This window comes from Vipera berus (genome assembly GCF_964194415.1).
Source record: "Vipera berus genome assembly, chromosome: 1".
NCBI classification, from domain to species: domain Eukaryota; kingdom Metazoa; phylum Chordata; class Lepidosauria; order Squamata; family Viperidae; genus Vipera; species Vipera berus.
The window spans coordinates 254,085,389-254,104,046 of record NC_138202.1 but is presented as its reverse complement, the minus strand read 5'-3'; the positions used below and the strand labels follow the sequence as shown (position 1 = coordinate 254,104,046).

Here is an 18,658-nt window from a genome sequence, read left to right as displayed (position 1 = left end):
CTGTCCATCTTTTTGAAGAAACACGTATTAGCATTCCTTCTATGTAGTATCTGGGAGATTTTTAAAAAAGTAGTGGGATCTACAATGAGAACTTCTGAATCAATCAGATTTTGTCAGTCCTGAACCGAGCAGTTTCTCAGTATTAAAAGAATGAAAATTAAATGATCTAATATAAGATTCTAGAGTTAAGAGAGGAACAGGGCACAAACACATATGGGTTATTTTATCTTACACTATGTTGTCTCATTCTTTTATCTTTATTTTATCTTACCTTTATTTTATTTTACTGTATCTTATTTTATTGCAGCTTACTGTGGTTGACATCCATTGTTTTGATTATATTACAACTTCTATAGTCATTATTATTATTCTCCCAAGAAAAGAATACCTGATTCCAGTTCTAAAAGTCTTGGCTTTTTTAGGGAATTTGGTTTTATTATTTTACTGCTGGTTTTTGTGCAATGAATAATTTCATTCCATTTTGTATTATTCACTTGCTATTTTAATTTTGTTTAAATATTATTTCCATTGAAACTTGTAAAGAAGAAGATAAAAATAACAAACTAATATATAAAATAAGGAACAAAAAAAATATAAAAGAAAAAGTAAAGAGTGAAGAAAACAAGTTAAAGAAAAATAGAAAACAAAAAAAAACAATATAAAGAAGTGGTTTCTGATATTCTTCATAGCAGTTAGGAGTATACAAATATTTTAACCTGTCTAAAGTTACATCATATTACTCTTCTTTCTATCATCTATCCTATTAAATCAATAAAACAAAAAATAAAAAAATGGGTTTTTTTTTCTTTTTTTCATTTTTATGCCAAAAGTCCATAAATAGATTCCAATCACCAATTAATGTATTTAACTAAAGAACTTACCTTTTCGGTAAGACTTGTCACTTTCACCAGCCATTCTTCCATAATGGATAGTATCAAATCTATTTCTGTGCATATAGTAAAAGGCTAAAGATTTATATGAACTAAAGAGAAACCAGAGAACATAGTACAATAACCTCACAGCAGTTATCATATATTGAAATAATCTTCCATGTTTTTTTTATGTTTTATCTGTTAATCCTAAAAAGAAAAGTTCTGGTTTCACTGAATATTGATCAGTCTTTAAAATCCTCTACATCAAAGTATGTATTTGAATCCATCTTTTTTAGCTTTGTTTATATGTCATCAACCATAACAGAAAGTCCTTTTCCCCCTTCGCATTCTAGATATTTTAAACATACTAAAAAAATTTGGCATCATGTAGCAACAATATATCATTTTATAAACATTCAGTTTGAGATCATACCATGTACATTTCACCCCTTTTAGCCACATATTTTCCTATTGATCCATGTATATATTATAGCTAAAATTCTTAGCTCACTTTGTGATATATTAGCTGCTACTTTTGTTGTATCTGATATGATTTCAAATACAATATCTGCACTTTATACACGTGGGTTACCTTTTATTAGCTCTACAGAAATATTTGAGTAGCATAATTACGTACGTAACATATTTGCAGCACATGTACTTCTTGCTCAAAACAAGATCCACTGAATTTAATGGGATTCATGCCTACTGGTATGGGATCACAGTTGTAACTAAAAGGCATACATGTTTAGGATGAACAGGAAAAAATACCATTAAACATGTTTCTATCATTTTATTTAAGATAAATGACATACGGTACATTATGCACTATGGGAAACAAAACAGATAACAGATAATTTCACCAGTTTTTATTCTATTGATCATTAAAAAAGAAAAAAGTAACATAACCACGATCCAGCAAGAAAAAAAAGCATTGATAGCATCAATTATATCCCAGGAAATCTAAATCTCTGTCATTCATAATAAGAATAACAGACTTTTGTATTCACAACTTTGAGGAGTGATTCCATTTTGCCCTTGTTCAAAATAGGATGATTAATCTGTCAGTATGAAGTGACAGGTGACTGACATTTTTACAGCTAACAGTAATGTCCATTTTGATTTCTAGTTCAAAAGCTAAGAATGGGAATTATGGGGATAGATCTAGACATTGAATGCAACCAACAGTGGTCACCACCTATTGAGACAATAAACTGTAAACTCTAATCCCTTATTTTGATTCAACTGATTTTTGTGATAGGGGCAATGGGTAGCCCTTCCACCACTTTTTCCAGGGATCCCAATCTTCTGCTCAGGTCTCAGCACCAAGGTTGAAAAGACATGGAATGGGACAAGTCGCCATAACCAATGCGCCATGGCCAACTCGCCACAGGACAATTCACCATGGGTCAATTCAACAATTCAGTTTAATTATTTAAAATAATTAAAATTTTAATTTTTTGTCATTCACATTTCATTTTTTCCCTCCTTTTGCATCCTTTCTTTAATGATCTACCATTTTTCCACCATTTCTTTGATATTATGTAACCTTTGTCCTGGGGTGAGTTGTCCCACAATGAGTTGGCCTTGGCAAGTTGGCTGGTGAGTTGGCCATGACTAGTTGGACATGGCGAGTTGTCCTAGACCTGAAAAAATAGGTCCAATGGGTGGTTCTTCCTATTGTTCTAGCTTGAGGAGGAAGAAAGGCTCAAAATCAAGGGGCAAAAAACTGAATGGGAGGAACTCGGCTATGGATTTGCCATGTCCCAGTTGGGAGGACGAGATGTAGGTTGGATTGTTGTCCAAAGTCAGTCAATTTGAGCAAACAGAGGAGAAGCCAATTCCAAAGGCATCTTTCCCGGCTTGTGAGCGGAATGAAGATGGGTATGCCATTGTCTGTGACCCAACCACTTGCCCCTGATGCCAATTTGACGTTGCCTTTTTCCTTCCTGGAAATGGGGCCAATTGGAAGGGGGAGGAAAGAATGGTGAAGAGATTGATTTTGTTAGGTAGCAGGAAGAAACTGATACCATCTCTGTGGTCAACAGTTCTTAGTTGGAAATAAGTACGTCAGAGGCAGATGGCAACCACACCCAAAGGATGGGCTGGGCTGGGCTGCACTGTGTCAGGCAGCACACATACACCCACACCACCTTTTTCATTAATGTTCTGGAATGTGTTTCTGGTTTGGTCACACTCCAGCCTCTTTATTCCTCACCGGTATTGCTAGGGCCTAATACATTAGCAATTTTACCAGACCTGTCAAAATGGCATCAGATATCTTCAAGTTGTTTTCAATTCTACTGAATTAATTCCTCAAAGAATTACCAGATTCATGGATTAAATACAGGACTTTTCTTCTGCCAATCCTAAAGAACAGGTCGAAGAGTATTTCTAGTCTTTTGTAATACTATGGTGGTATCTTCACTGCTATTTTCTAGCCAGCCAGTGGATCTCCAACTGGCCAATGCACAATGGGAAAAAAAATCACACACACACCACCACCACCACCACGTTTATTCATCTCTTCCCTTATGGTTTTTTTTAATATGAAGCACAAAAGGAAGGGAATTTGAGCTATGTAGAAGTGAGTATGTAGCAAATATGCCCCTTAATCCAAGTACGAAGGATGGAAGGATGATGGCTAGATGCCACATTGCCTTGACTATAAGAGGGAGGAAGAAAATCCCAGGAGCTGGATGAAAGGACGCCGAAAGAATTCCCACTAATTAAAATGCTAAACTCTACTACAACCTTTGCAAAACTGTCTTTGCAGCATTCAATTGGAGCAGGAGCTGAGCCAACAGTTAATTTAATTGGCTCAGTTTCTTAAGCCTTGGTAAGCCCGATGGTACAGTTGGGACAGAAGGACACAGCTCCAGTCTTGTCAGCGCAGTGCTTCTATGTGCAAGGAGCCTATTTTTACACCACCCTCTATAAATATAGGTCTTGTTTGTGCTTTCTGAAAATTACCCAACTCTTCCACCAAACAGAATAGGACGGATGAGATTTCCAAAGCTTACATAGACCAATTGCAGATTTTGATTCAAAAATCAGGATACGGGCTTCTTCCTGCCTTTTACCACTTTCATTCAATGAGCAGTAGAGACGTTGGAAAGAACAGGAGGGAGGAAGAAAAATAATTCTTGTCTGTGTACAAGATAATTGCTTCCATATGCTCACACACACGTGCCTACACGCATGTCTACAGCATTTACATTTACACAGAAGTAAAGTAATTGGAGAAAAAGACAAGACTGATAGATCACTTCATGAATAACTGGGGGGGGGAAAGCATCATTGTAATAGATCCTTTGTGCAGGAGAAGCAATGAGAGACTGCATTTATTCAAACAGGTGTGTCACCCAATGAAAACGAAGCACGTAGCTTAAGATTGGGCAGGTGACATGCAGAGTCCTCAGTTTTCTTTCATTCTCTTCTTGAACAAGACACTGTCATAATCCTAAAGACGCAGAGATAGGGGGCAGCAGGTAATCTCTTTGGTACCGGCTTCTAAGGTCATATAAGGGCAGGGAAGCTTGTGGAAAGAAAAGGAAAATCAGTAATTGTTCTTGAAGCGACAGATAACCGGTGTGCCTGCATGATGTGTTTGGGTGTGTTGTGTGTCTAGTGATGTTTTGACTCCAAACCTTCAGAAGGCAATCCTGACGGTATTGGCCTGGGGTGAGGAGTGATCCCTTCCTTCCTCTTTTGCACAAGGGCCTGGGGGTGAAGACGCAAGGAGTTCTTGCTCTCCCAGCGAGTCCAAACACTTTTGCAAGGCAGGCTTGCAACAGGAGATTTGCCGACGAGGCACTATTTAAAAGATTACGGTGAAAAGCGAGTGAGAGGAAGGGAGGAGAGTGAGAGGAGAAGGAGGGAAAATGAGGTTAAAAGCTTGGAGGATAACGTAAGAAATCTGGAATGAACAGAATGAAGTCTTTTGAGCCCAGTTTGTCCTAACATCTACTGCGTGAAATAGTCACTAATTGGTGTAAGAATAGCCTTTTCTGGATAATTTTTTTCACATGCCCTGCCTGGCTGTTTTATTTACAATATAGAGCTGTTAAGATTCTGTTTGTATATGTTTACCACAATTTCTTTTAAGGATTCTGTATCCTCACACAGATTTATTTGCACATAGAAGAAATGTGTGCTTAGCTATATATCACCTAGGTAAATGGCAGTTTGGTGGGTCGAATCCTGAGTGCCGCGTAACAGAGTGAGCGCCTGTTACTCGTCCCAGCTTCTGCCAACCTAGCAGTGCGAAAGCACGTAAAAAACAAGTAGAAAAATAGGGACCACTACGGTGGGAAGGTAACAGCGTTCCGTGCGCCTTTGGTGTCTAGTCATGCCGGCCACATGACCACGGAGACGTCCTCGGACAAGCGCTGGCTCTTCGGCTTTGAAACGGAGATGAGCACCAGCCCCTAGAGTCGGAAACGACTAGCACACATGTGCGGGGGAACCTTTACCTTTACCTTTAAATATATGACCAGAAACAGAGGCACACCCTGAGCAGAGCAAGGCAGGATTAATGTGGAGCATTCCAACACTGCATGGAAAAATTCTGGTAGGACAAAAAGAAGAAACAGTGAGCAACAATCACCGCTCTCCCTGCTTTTTTCAGTTGTCTTTCATTAAATCCCATTGTGCACAATAGATGGGAGTTAACGTGGGCCAGTCAGCAGCATATGGATCAGGGCATTGGTGAAATGAGCTTTTTTTTCAGAGAAAAGTCCAGTTTGGCTCTGATGTAGCTATAAAGGATCCACTGCAAGACTGGTAGGGGATCCGAATTCCAATCCTGCTTCTTTTCTATTGGGGGACAACTTTCATCTTTAATGGTCCAGCATTCCATTAAATGGGACATTGTGGGGACTGAAGTAACTCTATTCTGTTGCTGCTCTCGTGAGCAGGATAGAAAGCAACTGAAACCAGGCTTTTACAAAGATCCTGCAAATATAAAATTGACCCTAAGCTCCAGGATAGAAGGAGATCATTTAATCCAACCACTTGCCCGGTTGCACAGGAAACCACCCCTAAAGCATGCCCAACAGACATTTAAATATCTCCAGTAACTCACCATCTCCTGAGGCAGTATATTCCATTGCTGGTCACCTCTCACTTAGGAATTTTTTTCTTGCTGTCCAACTGAAATCTGAGTCTTTGGGAATTATGCTGCATTGCACTTTCAACACCCTCCTAGACCTAGACCATCCTCTATGGATCTCTGGACTATTATGCTTTGTTCACATGGTCTTCTTTCCCTGGAAAAGCTTGTTTCCTTACAGAAGTATTGAAACAAACCCAGCTGCTGTGAACAAAAATAATTGTGTATAGGCTGGAGCACAAGATCCTAACAACTATTTCATCTTTGATACAACCACAACATTTCTACATTGGATTTTCAGGACTTACCAAACCAACTAGACAACCACACCTTTTCTGAATGCGTTCCATATAGTTAGTTTCCCCTCGCTGTCATGTAAAAACTGCCCACCTCCAATAGAGCTATCCAGGCATGGCTCCGTTAACCTGTGGATACGTGTGTAAACACAGCCTCCTTCTCTTTGCACTATCAGAATCAGATCAATGTATGAGTGCATGAGAGAGGGGGCATAGGCACTTGTGGGGAGAATTGATTATACCCATGACCTGTCATCATTGTACAATAATTAAATGATGTAATTGGCATCAGTCATCTCATATGACACAACTGAGACAAATTAGGTGAATATATATGATATCATGATGTGCATGTCATCACTTTGATGTCATGATGTCCTCTCATGGATACCACTGGAAATGGGCTCTTGGCCAAGCTGGCTGGGGATGATGGGCATTCTGAACAACATATGGAGAACAGATTGGGTTGAGACATTAATCACTATGCTATTTTGATATAAAGAAATCAAGCACTTACCTGAAGTCAGTGATTCTGATTTTATTATTTAATTAGCAGAAGCCACACTAGCTTAAAGACTTCCATATCCTTTCTACTGGCAACTCATGTTTAAGGCTCATACCTGAGATTCAGTGTTTGTTGTGTTTGTTCAGTGATTCATGTTGCTCCATTCAGCCTCAAGCATCCTTTGGAGCTTGATCTTTCCATTTGATCTTTAAAATAATAGCACTTAGACTTATATACCACTCCATAGTGCTTTACAACCCTCTCTGAGCAGTTTACAATTTCAGCAAATTGCCCCCAGCAATCTAGGTCCTCATTTTACTGACTTCAGAAGGATGGAAGTCTGAGTCAACCTTGAGCCCCATCAGGATCAAACTTCAGGCTGTGGGCAGTTTGCCTGCAATACTGCATTCTAACCACTGCACCTCCAAGGCTCCTTAGGATTAGTTGTGTTGCTCTTGTCTACTTGGCTTTCTTTCATTGAAAATACTATTGTCTGTTCCATAGATACCAAAATCTGGCCCTGTCAAAAACAGCAGCTGTTCACAAGGTGGAAATTCAAAGCCAACTCAGAGAGCTTGTGATCACTGATTTCTGTTTGCAGTTGATAGCCAGAGTTTCTCTGGATAGAAATATCAGTTTGGTCAGCAAGCAAAATCACCCAGCTGCAAGACAAAATGGCTATTCAACTACCGTGTTTCCCCCAAAATAAGACCCGGTCTTATTATTATTTTGCCTCCAAAAGAGGCTCCAGATCTTTTCCACTCACCTCCGGCTCCAACAGCCCTGCCCAGCCAGCCCACTTCTTCTGGGGCTGAAGGAGCAGCTTCATTCTACAGCTTAGAATGGAGCTCCAGTTTGTATTATACAGGCAAAGGCCTTTCCAGAAGGCCACTACAGCCAAGAACCATAACTCAATCCATAGCTCAGTTCTCTGCTGCAGAAGACTAGCAAAACGAAGCTATGGATTGAATCCATAGCTTGGTTCTTGGCTGCAGTGGCCTTCTGGAAAGACTTCTGACTGCAAAATGCAGGCCTGGGGATGCCGCAGAATAGGTGGGCTGGCGAGGAGAGGCCTGGTTGCAAGGTAAGTGGATGCAGGTTATGTGGGGCAGCTCCACCCCACCCACCCCGTCCTAGCTTGATTTTTAGGTGTACGCCTCACCCCAAAACTAGGGCTTATTTTTGGGGTAGGGTTTATATTGGGTCCACCCCCAAAAATCAAGCTAGCGCTTATTTTCAGGTTAGGTCTTACTTTCAAGAAAACATGGTATGGAAAGGAAGGGAAAGAAACACTATCATCATCATACAGGTATACAAAAGGCTTGCATCTTCATGTTGAAAAAAGAGCAATCCAACTATTTCAAGAGGTTTTAACAAGGATGGAGTATAGAATCTTATCTTTGTATGTTGTGCCTTGGATGAGAGTGCTGAAGAATTGAATCACAAGAGACTTATCAAGCTACGGTTATTTGAGTGCCTGTTGAGTTTCTTGTCAATGGGGCAGACATTAATGCTGTTGTCATACACGGATGTGTCCTACTAAGAGTCAAACACATATGACTACCGTTTTTCCCAGTTATCCACTAAGTTAAGAGAGGTTATTGTAATCAAACCACCAAGGCATTTTCTAGCTTTTACCAGAAAATATGCACAGATTATTATTAACTGAAATCACTGAAGCCCAAGGTCTTTGTCTAGAACAGGGGTAGGCAACCTCAGCTCTTTTATGACTCATGGACTTCAACTCCCAGAATTCCTGAGTCAGCTATGCTATGCTGACTCAGGAATTCTGGGAATTGAAGTCCATGAGTCATAAAAGAGCCGAGGTTGCCTACCCCTGGTCTAGAACATCTCTAGTTTTTCCCACTCCCCATTTTTTGTGCAATGACAGGCAATTCTTTATTTCATTAATTCTCACTTCAGTGCCAATTGAATGAATAACTTCTTTATCACAGTTCTGGGCCTTGATGATATGAAATGTTTGAAGGTGACATCTAGATTATGGTGCTCTCCTAACATATGTATGAACTTTGTCAGTTCACAGGATAGATAGCTGAAGATACATGCTGTGGAAGAACCTGTCAGGGTTACATTTTCTCTTTGTTGGTGTTAATTCATTTTGCTGCTGACGTTGCATGGGCTTGGTTTGATCAATATAAAACAAACAGAAGTGTGTGCTAGTATTTCCTGTCTTCACATGTCACTCAAGGTGAGTTATTAATGACAAAATTAATAAGCAAATGGAAGAAGGTCAAACCAAACTATTTTGGAAGGAATTAATCTTGATCCTCAGCAATTAGATTGACCTGACTACATTTCTTTTTAAAGCGATGCAGCCTGATCACTGCAAGTAGATCTCAGGAATAATTATTCATTTTTATGCACAGTATAGAAGATAAAAAAGTTTTGGATTTTTTCCCCATTTTTGCATGAAACAATAAGTATAGAATTTTAAGCTTGGATAACTGAGTTAATGAACTCACTAAGTTAAAATCTTTGGGCTGAAATATTTTTTGTCATTGACATCTCTGCGTAACAACCTGATTCACAAACCTAATTACACTGGAATGTCTAGATTTAAATCACATTAGTTCCATTGACGTAAATGGGTGTAAAACTGGGTTCTGTCCAAGCATTGTGGTGTAACTAGTTTTTGTACTATAACTGGGATAATCTGAAATCAAAATATGCAGGCTTAAATTGCTTATGGATTTAACTCTGGCCCTTATCCAAAATACATGTAACAAAATCATTTTTCAGAAATTTGCTGGCGGTTATGAAGATTAAATCAGCTCCAAGACCCACATACTCGTCGCAGCCTTCTTCTTCAAACATGACGTGGCAATAAGGAAACACAGGGGGCAAAACATGCACAAAAGATTAGCATTGTTACTTGCAGACAGACAAGTCAAAGTCCTCAAGTGAACTCATGAATCACCAAACCACAAGTCTGTAGCTGACAGAGTTCATCTTTAGAAAACCGAGGGGCCAACTTGCCATCAATGCTGACCTCCTGAGATGCCTCAAAGGGACATATATGTGATATTATTGGTTATCTCTCACGGAGAATCAAAAAAAGTAAGCACAAAATCATGGAGGAAATGGTTAAGGAACTTTGGTGATGCTTGAAATATGACCTGCACCAGAATTATATAAAGGTTTATGAACGCTAAATGGAAATTTAATTCCCTTTATGCACTTGAAACAGAATATTCCCTGAACTGTATAAAATAAACACACTGGGGGTGAGGTGAAAAATGTGGTAAATTACTAACTTCTCAGCTATCTTTTATTAATTTGATGTGGAAAACATTGATTTATGTTTCAAATATTAGAAATGTAAGGCTGGATTTTAACAAAAATATTTTTTTGTTTTGATAATTATGTATTGATATTATACAACAGTTTCATAATTTTTTTTTATTAAAGAGTTTTACAAAAACAAAATTTTACAATATATCCCCAAATCCCTCCCACCCCAAACCCACCCACTTCCCCCCCCCCACTTCCCAGAGCTAAATACAGGATTATAGTTGCAATAATCATATTCTAAATAAAAATTATGCATAATATACAATTAACCAAACTCATAATGTGCTTTAACTCCCCTTTAATATAACTACAAACAACGTGCTAATAAGAATATCCCACTAAAATCTACTCATAAGCTAAATGGAACTTTTTAGTCCCATATTTGTTCTGAATATAATTTATCCATCTCCTCCAAACTGAAATATATCTTTCCTGTGAATGATCTTTCAAATAAGCAGAAATCTTAGACATTTCTGCAAGATTCAAAACTTTAAACACCCATTCTTCTATAGTGGGCAAACTATCCTTCTTCCAATATTGTCCCACCAGTAACCGTGCTGCTTTTATCATGTTCAACATCAAATTAGTTTCTTTAACATCACAATCTACAACAATACCCAATAAAAACAATTGTGGGGAAAACTTTATCTTTCTCTTAAAAATCTTATGAATGTTCCACCAAATTTTAATCCAAAAAGCTTTTATATTTCTACAAGTCCACCACATGTGAAAATAGGTAGCTTCTAAACTACCACACCTCCAACATTTAGACTGTAAATTAGGATACATGTTGGACAACTTCTTGGGATCCAGATGCCATCTATAAAACATTTTATAAAAATTTTCTCTTAAATTTTGAGCCTGAGTAAATTTAACATTTGTTTTGATAATTATGTATTGATATTATACAACAGTTTCATAATTTTTATTAGGTTATAGTAACTGACATAGGCCAAGCTCAAGCCTGTGGTCTTAAATATTGCTATAAAAATATGTAGTAATTAGGGATTCAATTGTTACTTGGATTATTTTAATTATCCAAGAAAAGTAATTCCAAGGCATTTTTCCTCATTTTTGAATGTAAATACAGACATTTTAAAATTTCAGATAAAAATGGACATAGTTGGTTAAAAATCCCACATAGAGAACCATAAATGTTATAAATAAGAATATAACTGTTGTATTGCAGTATTACTTATTTAGAGGCCTGCTTAGGTTAATACCTTTAATTTTATGCAGATTGGTAAAATACCGTAGTTTCCGGCGTATAAGACTACTTTTTAACCCATGAAAATCTTCTCAAAAGTCAGGGGTCGTATTATACGCCGGGTGCTGAAAATTTAGGGACAGGGCTGGCTGGAAAACCTGGAGCGGATCTCCCATTTAGTCTGCACAGGGAAAGCGGGACCAATTGGAGAAGAAGCTGCAGTCTGTGATTTTTTTACAGGCTGGGGTCTGGGCGTCTTTCCTTCTAAAGTTGAAGAGCAGCTATAGTATATCCCAACTTGAAAGGCAGGTGGGGAAGGCAGCAGCCAGAGCAGCGGCTTAGCTCTAAGGACACATTTGACTCAGGAACTGGGCGGGCTGGCTGGAAAACCTGGAGCGGATCTCCCATTTGGTCTTTTTTTAAAAAAAATCCCATTTATATCCTGCCCTTCTCCGAAGACTCAGGGTGGCTTACAATTTAAAGCACAAATCAATGTGCTTAGCAATAGCCTTCATTCTGTGTATATGCCTGTTTATTAGGGCTTTCACCCACCCCCCTAAGCAGTATTATTACAAAGTCAGCTTATTGCCCCCAACAATCTGGGTCCTCATTTTACCTACCTTGGAAGGATGGAAAGCTGAGTCAACCTTGAGCCTGGTGGGATGCGAACCTGCACTAATTGCAGGCAGCTTGTGTTACTTAAGGCTCTGCGCAGGGAAAGCTTTAGAGTGAATTAGGAAAAGTGAAAAAGTGAATTAGGAAAATAGGGAATGGTTGCTGGAATCAGGGGCTGCCACAAAGAAGAGGGAGTCAAGCTATTCTCCAAAGCACCTGAAAGCAGGACAAGAAGTAATGGATGGAAACTAATCAAGGAGAGAAGCAACCTAGAACTAAGGAGAAACTTCCTGACAGTTAGAACAATTAACCAGTGGAACAACCTGCCTCCAGAAGTGGTGAATGCTCCAACACTGGAAGTTTTTAAGAAGAGACTGGACAGCCATTTGTCTGAAATGGTATAGGGTTTCCTGCCTTAGCAGGGGGTTGGACTACATGACCTCCAAGGTCCCCTCCAACTTCTTCTTCTTCTTCTTCTTCTTCTTCTTCTTCTTCTTCTTCTTCTCCTTCTCCTTCTCCTTCTCCTTCTTCTTCTTCTTCTTCTTCTTCTTCTTATTATTATTATTATTATTATTGTTGTTGTTATTATTGTTATTATTATTATTATTGTTTAATCCACTTGCACTGTTTTGTTTACATGTTTGATGACAAACAGCCTTATGTTTATAAGTGACAGTTTTCCTACTAAGCACCTGCATGTCATAAGCATTTGAATTAAAATTACCATATTAAAATCAAATCTGATGTTTTTTAATTTTTATTTGGTGTGCGTTGGAAGAGGGGTAGTCTTATACGGTGAGTATAGCCCAAACCCTATAATTTAACAGGAAATGTAGGGGGTCGTCTTATACGCCCAGTCGTCTTATACGCCAGAAAATACGGCATTAGGATTTTTGGGGAAGTGTAGCAAATTATTTACACAATGATTGCTTGAATGTTATCAGTCAAAGAGGAACTTTTACATCCAACTTAAAAACTGCAGGTGGGTCTTTTAATTAAGTACAAAAATCAAGTAGAGGTATTAATATTTTAGTCAGCTGATTCCCAATCAGCTTTTTTATGCCATCTGAGATATTGCAAGAGGAATTTGGATTGCATAAAATTGCAAACTGACAGGATATTTAATTAGAATATTTCTTCATTTCACAATTTGATCCAAATGCAGCAACAGTCTTTGGAACTCATAAATTACTATCAACATTGAAATGTGTCTTGACTTATTCTAAACATTTCAAAAGAAACAAGAGTATTGCTGAGGTGAATATTTGTTATTTGCAAGAACTTTGGAATAAAGAATGATTCTTTCCCATATTAACAAATCAATGGTGAAAGGTTTTAATATTATCGTAGCTTGTGCTTTATCATTTAAAGATGGGATTGACTCAATAAAGATGATTTTTCATGTTTTCTAGATATCTCACAAAATGTTTGAAAGGAGTGGCTGTCAACTTTATTCTGCTGGAAGGGAATACATGTTTCATATGGGCTGGCCCCACTATTTCCTCATTGGGATGTAATATTCCCATTTTTCTTAATACAATATTTCAAAAATCAGTACTGTTAAAAATTATAGATGTATTTTTGAATTAAATATCCAACATTTCTAATTTTCACAAAATGTAGAATGAAGGATTTATCAAGCAGGAGAAGCAGAAACAAAGATTTCTTTTCTGCATTGGAAAGATACCACAGCTCAAAATTTACAGATTTGAATTACTGGTATGTTTCTTCTTGGCTTATTAATGGGTTTTCTATTGATGTAATTGAAAGATGGAGCATTATTATTTAGTGTGTTCAAGTTTTAATGATGTGTTAAAAATTGCCCAAATGACTTCTTTTGTGTAATTTGTTCTCAGTTTTGTCTTTTTCCTTCCTTCCTTCCTTCCTTCCTTCCTTCCTTCCTTCCTTCCTTCCTTCCTTCCTTCCTTCCTTCCTTCCTTCCTTCCTTCCTATCCTCCCTCCCTCATATGAAAGCAATAAAACAAATTAAAAATATCTTGTCTATAAATTGAAGAGGAAACTTTTTTATTATTGTTGATGCTACCTCAAATACTACATTTATTAAGTGGCAAATTAGGCCCAATACAGTTTTACTAATAGATCAATGGGAACAATTCTACATGGATACAAGTAACCTGTGTGAAGTGGTAGACATGTGCTTATTCTATGATTCACAAATGCACTGGTAGGCAGACAAACCTGGGAAGAAATGGAAGTTAATTCTTTACTACAAAAGGTGGTATGCTATTGGGTTCACCATCGTAGCAGACAAGAAGACCTCACCCCTTTTTGTACATTTTTCAAGGGGGATGATTAATGAGCACTATTTGCAATGTCAAGTGCTTACTTAGGTGAATCCACATTGTAGTTGATAGTAGTTATTTCATCTAGAATGGAGAATTTGTGTCACACAATATTACCTTAGATGTCATATGAGGATTTTCCTTGATAGAGAAGCAAAACCTTCGTTCTGGTCTGTAGTATTCCTTATGCAGATTGACTGACAGTCTGCATGGGGTCAACTTGAATTAAGCATCAGGTTTTGCCACTGGAAGAAGCCATACAAGCGTATACGTACCTTCAACGAAGCAGAACCATATTTGGATCCTATCCGCTGGCCAAGAATGTCATAATGTGGCAGCATATATTACTATGTGAGTCTATGACTCTGATGTTACACTGACTGGATTCTGACATTTCTAGTTCAATCATGATATGTTGTATAAGCCACAATCAGGTGATTTCTCCATGAAATCCTAAATCATCAGTTATAATTTACAGATCACAATTGGGTTTAAACAATTCTTTGAGCTAAATTAAGCCAATTACATCACCACACAATGTATAACTGTTGTTAAGTGCTTGTATTAATGACTTATTTAAATAGGAATATTTTTGTTGCATTTTTAACTTTACCATGCTTCATATTATCCATCTGTAAAATGCTCAGATACTTGTAGATTTCATCCTGATGGCTCCTGGTGGTTTGACAATTTGGCATTTCAATTCCATTATTGTTTGTGATTTTATCCTGCTTTATTGCTACTGCAGCGTTACTTCTCAACCAAATTTCATTGCTACATATCTGTGCTAAAAATTCTTACGGTATTAGTGACTGGATTTTGATTTCTGATTTTCCATAAAGCTTCAGATTATCCATATAAAGCAAATGTGAAATTTTGTTAGCATTTTTGGCTTTTTGGAAGCCAAGATTTGTTTTCTTCCAAATCATTGAAAGTGGGATCATGACAATGACATATAGTAAGATAGATAATGAGTCACCCTGGAAGATGACTCTTTTGCTTTCTTGGACACTACTTTCAATATTGGCAGTTGTTCTTTTTCTACTGGTAATCCTACATATGTCATAATTTTCTCTCTTAATTTTTCTTGTCAGCGGCTCAGTTCACAGGTTGTTTCAGTGCTGGCGTGTACTGGCTCTGTTATTACCTCTAAATTATAGTTTCTGTAGGTCATATCAGCTTTTTCCTTTATATTTGCAATTGTTATCTGAATTTTTTTTACTGTTGTTTCAAGGTCTTCTATTTTTCACTATTTTTCACTATCACTTCACTAGTTTCACTATTTTTCTGAAATTCTTCCAGTTCTGCATCCCTGAATATTTTATTTCTGATAATGAATTTGAGTCTGGATAAATTCTTTTCCAATGTTCAAACATTCACTTCAAGCATCCCCGCTTTGTTGGATCCAATTCATAATAACAGACCATAATGGTGCAATTTTCAAACACAGCATCCTTTTGTCTTGTTTGTGGTGGTTGTTCTTCCAGTAATCATATAAGGCTAGTCCCTGGCTGCCCAATCATAGCTCCTGGATCCCTCCAGCCATTTGTTGAAGATGCTCAGGAATATAACATCTGACATGATCCTTGTTGACCCGGGTGATCACCAATCCAGGATTTTTTTCCTGTTTTCTCACTATATTAAATGGGTTGATCAATACCCTTAATCTGGCTTCTCTGCTAAGACCTGTCTGGTTTGGGTGACCCTTGTGATAGAATACACTATCATCAGCAGAGCTCTCAACTTCATTAGGGCAGGGCTTTTCAACCTTTCCACTCATTGTACCACTTTTAGGATATGGCAACATCCGAGTACCACCAGTCGCCTAGCAAGGTGTCAAAAACTTGATGACCAAAAAAAGAGGAAAAAAGTGATGAAGTACAGGTAGTCCTCGACTTACAACAATTCGCTTAGTGACTGTTCGAAGTTATAATGGCACTGAAAAAAGTGTCCCCCAAGCCACAGCCGAGCAAGACACCTGCCTGCCTGCCCAGCGGTGCTCTTTCTTCTGCCCGAGGTTTTCATTGTTGTGAGCATTTCTGTTGAGGATTGGCATTGGGGGTGGGGTGAGGGGGTGTTTGGTTTTTATTCCCCCCCTGCTGGGTGGTTGCAGCAGGTTTGGGTCACTTCACATGACCCTGGGACACTGTGACCGTTATAAATATGAATCAGTTGCCAAGTATCTGAATGTAAATCACAAGACCCTAGAGATGCTGCAACATTCCAGCTGACTGGCACTTCTTCTGGGCTCAGCAGAAGGGCCAGGATCAGCGCTGAGCTCCAGCTGGAAACTGGTGCTGGTCCTGGTGCTTCTGCTGAGCCCTGACAGCCCTGCAGCTCCAGCCGTCTCTCGCTCAGGCTTGTGCGGTGCTGCCACCGGTTCAGCTCATTCCCCTCCCCCGCTACCACTTTTCTAGGATGGTCGTGTACCACCTGCCAGGTGCCAATGTACCACAGGTGGTACCTGTACCGCTGGTTGAAAAGCCCTACATTAGGGAACCACAACCTTCCTTCCACTATTAATGCACAAGTGCAGGTAGCTACCAATCCAGTGGTGCGATTCAGTTGGTTTGCACTGGTTCGGTAGAACCGGAAGCTAAATTTTGTTGAGTTCAGAGAACCGACTGAACCCATGCTGCTTCTGGAAGTCTGTTCTAGGCCTTGGAGGCATGGAGGAGGTCTTCCAGGCCTAGAACAGCCACCGGAAGTGTGTTGATGTCACTTCCGGAAGTCCATTCTAGGCCTGGGAGGCCCGGAGGAGGCCTCCCAGGCCTAGAATAGCCCACAGAAAGTGCATGGATGTCACTTCTGGAAATCCATTCTAGGCCTCAGAGGCCCAGGCCTGCATCCACGCAGAGAACTGAATGTGAATTTGAAGCCCACCATTGTACCAATCTACAGGTAGAAATTTACCAAAGGTTCAGGTTAGCCTATTTTTTCCCTCTCCCTCCTTAGTTGGGCCTGCAGCAGAGGGAGGGGAAGACAAGAAGGTCCCCTGCCTGTTTTAGAATATATAGAAGTTAGAACACGCAGTGTTTCCATGTTGCTTTAGTTTTTTTCAGAACCCTTTATACTTTTATTTACATATATGAGTAACAACTTTGGAAACTGAAATAATAATCATAGAACTAGAGCAGGGGTAGGCAACCTTGGCTCTTTTATGACTCGTGGACTTCAACTCCCAGAATTCCTGAGCCAGCCATTCTGGCTCAGGAATTCTGGGAGTTGAAGTCCACGAGTCATAAAAGAGCCAAAGTTGCCTACCCCTGAACTAGAGCAATAAAGCTGAAAATTGTAAACACCAGATGAAGTAAGATTTCGATCGGGTCCCCCACTTCATGTTCTTAAATATTTATGGCATCTTATTCAAATATTAGGGTACTTAGGGTACTTGAGCTCAGTGACTTTTTTGAACTTTTCATATATGAGTAACAACTTTGGAAACTGAAATAATAATCATAGAACTAGAGCAGGGGTAGGCAACCTTGGCTCTTTTATGACTCGTGGACTTCAACTCCCAGAATTCCTGAGCCAGCCATTCTGGCTCAGGAATTCTGGGAGTTGAAGTCCACGAGTCATAAAAGAGCCAAAGTTGCCTACCCCTGAACTAGAGCAATAAAGCTGAAAATTGTAAACACCAGATGAAGTAAGATTTCGATCGGGTCCCCCACTTCATGTTCTTAAATATTTATGGCATCTTATTCAAATATTAGGGTACTTAGGGTACTTGAGCTCAGTGACTTTTTTGAACTTTTCATTAGCGCTAACTGAACATTTTTTTTTACAATTCCTTCAGGACATTTGCCTTCAATTACACCACCTCTCATCCTTGAAGTCTCATCCAAAGCATCTTGAGAGAAGGTGGTTAAAAAAAACACATGCATGTGTTTTGAGCCACCTGGGTGTGGAGTAGGTCAATGTCAATCATACCTCAAGGCCAGAAGTTATATGAGGACACAGCTTGGTGGAAGGAGACTACTGAAGCCATTTGAAGCATGTGAGAAGCTGACACATGTGTAAAGTACTGATGTGGTAAGGCTAAATGTTTTACTTACATTATTTCAATCTTCGAACTAAACAGTTTGAACTATAAAAATATAGCAAAGATCAACTTTCTATCTCCTGGAAAAGAAGCTTGACCATCTTGATACTTTTTGGATTAGACATTGAAAGTAAACACCTTCAGGACTATATTTAACGCCCCAATTCCATAAGATGAGACTCAGTGTATTTTTTCCTAATTCATCCAAGTCTTCTAAGGAGTTTTGCACTTCTTACCTTATTCAAGGGGAATGCGTCTATGAAATGGGAGAGTTATATAGATTATCATACTAGTTCAGCAACCAAAGTGGGATTGGAATCCAAGTCTAAATGAGTTTGGATAAAAGAAAAAAATAAGCAGATAAATGGAAAACAATAGGTCCCCTCTTCTACT

At 38.7% G+C, this 18,658-nt stretch overlaps 1 protein-coding gene and 1 long non-coding RNA gene across 3 annotated transcripts in view; one reads left to right on the top strand and one right to left on the bottom strand.

The window, feature by feature from the left end:
• Window positions 1-4,071: 4,071 nt before the first annotated feature.
• Window positions 4,072-18,150, top strand: LOC308659834. Of its 2 annotated transcripts, XR_014024618.1 has the most exons (6): window positions 4,072-4,363; window positions 8,824-8,995; window positions 9,547-9,864; window positions 13,544-13,639; window positions 16,018-16,252; window positions 18,020-18,150. It is a non-coding gene; the product is annotated as an uncharacterized lncRNA (long non-coding RNA). The 2 variants fall into 2 exon arrangements; XR_014024619.1 differs by having other exon boundaries at window positions 13,544-16,252.
• Window positions 17,776-18,658, bottom strand: part of FOXO3 (forkhead box O3) — a 154,229-nt gene continuing 153,346 nt past the window's right edge. The window contains exon 4 of the transcript XR_014024617.1: window positions 17,776-18,590. The gene's annotated coding sequence lies outside the window, so the exon portion shown is untranslated. The remainder of the gene's footprint in view (window positions 18,591-18,658) is intronic.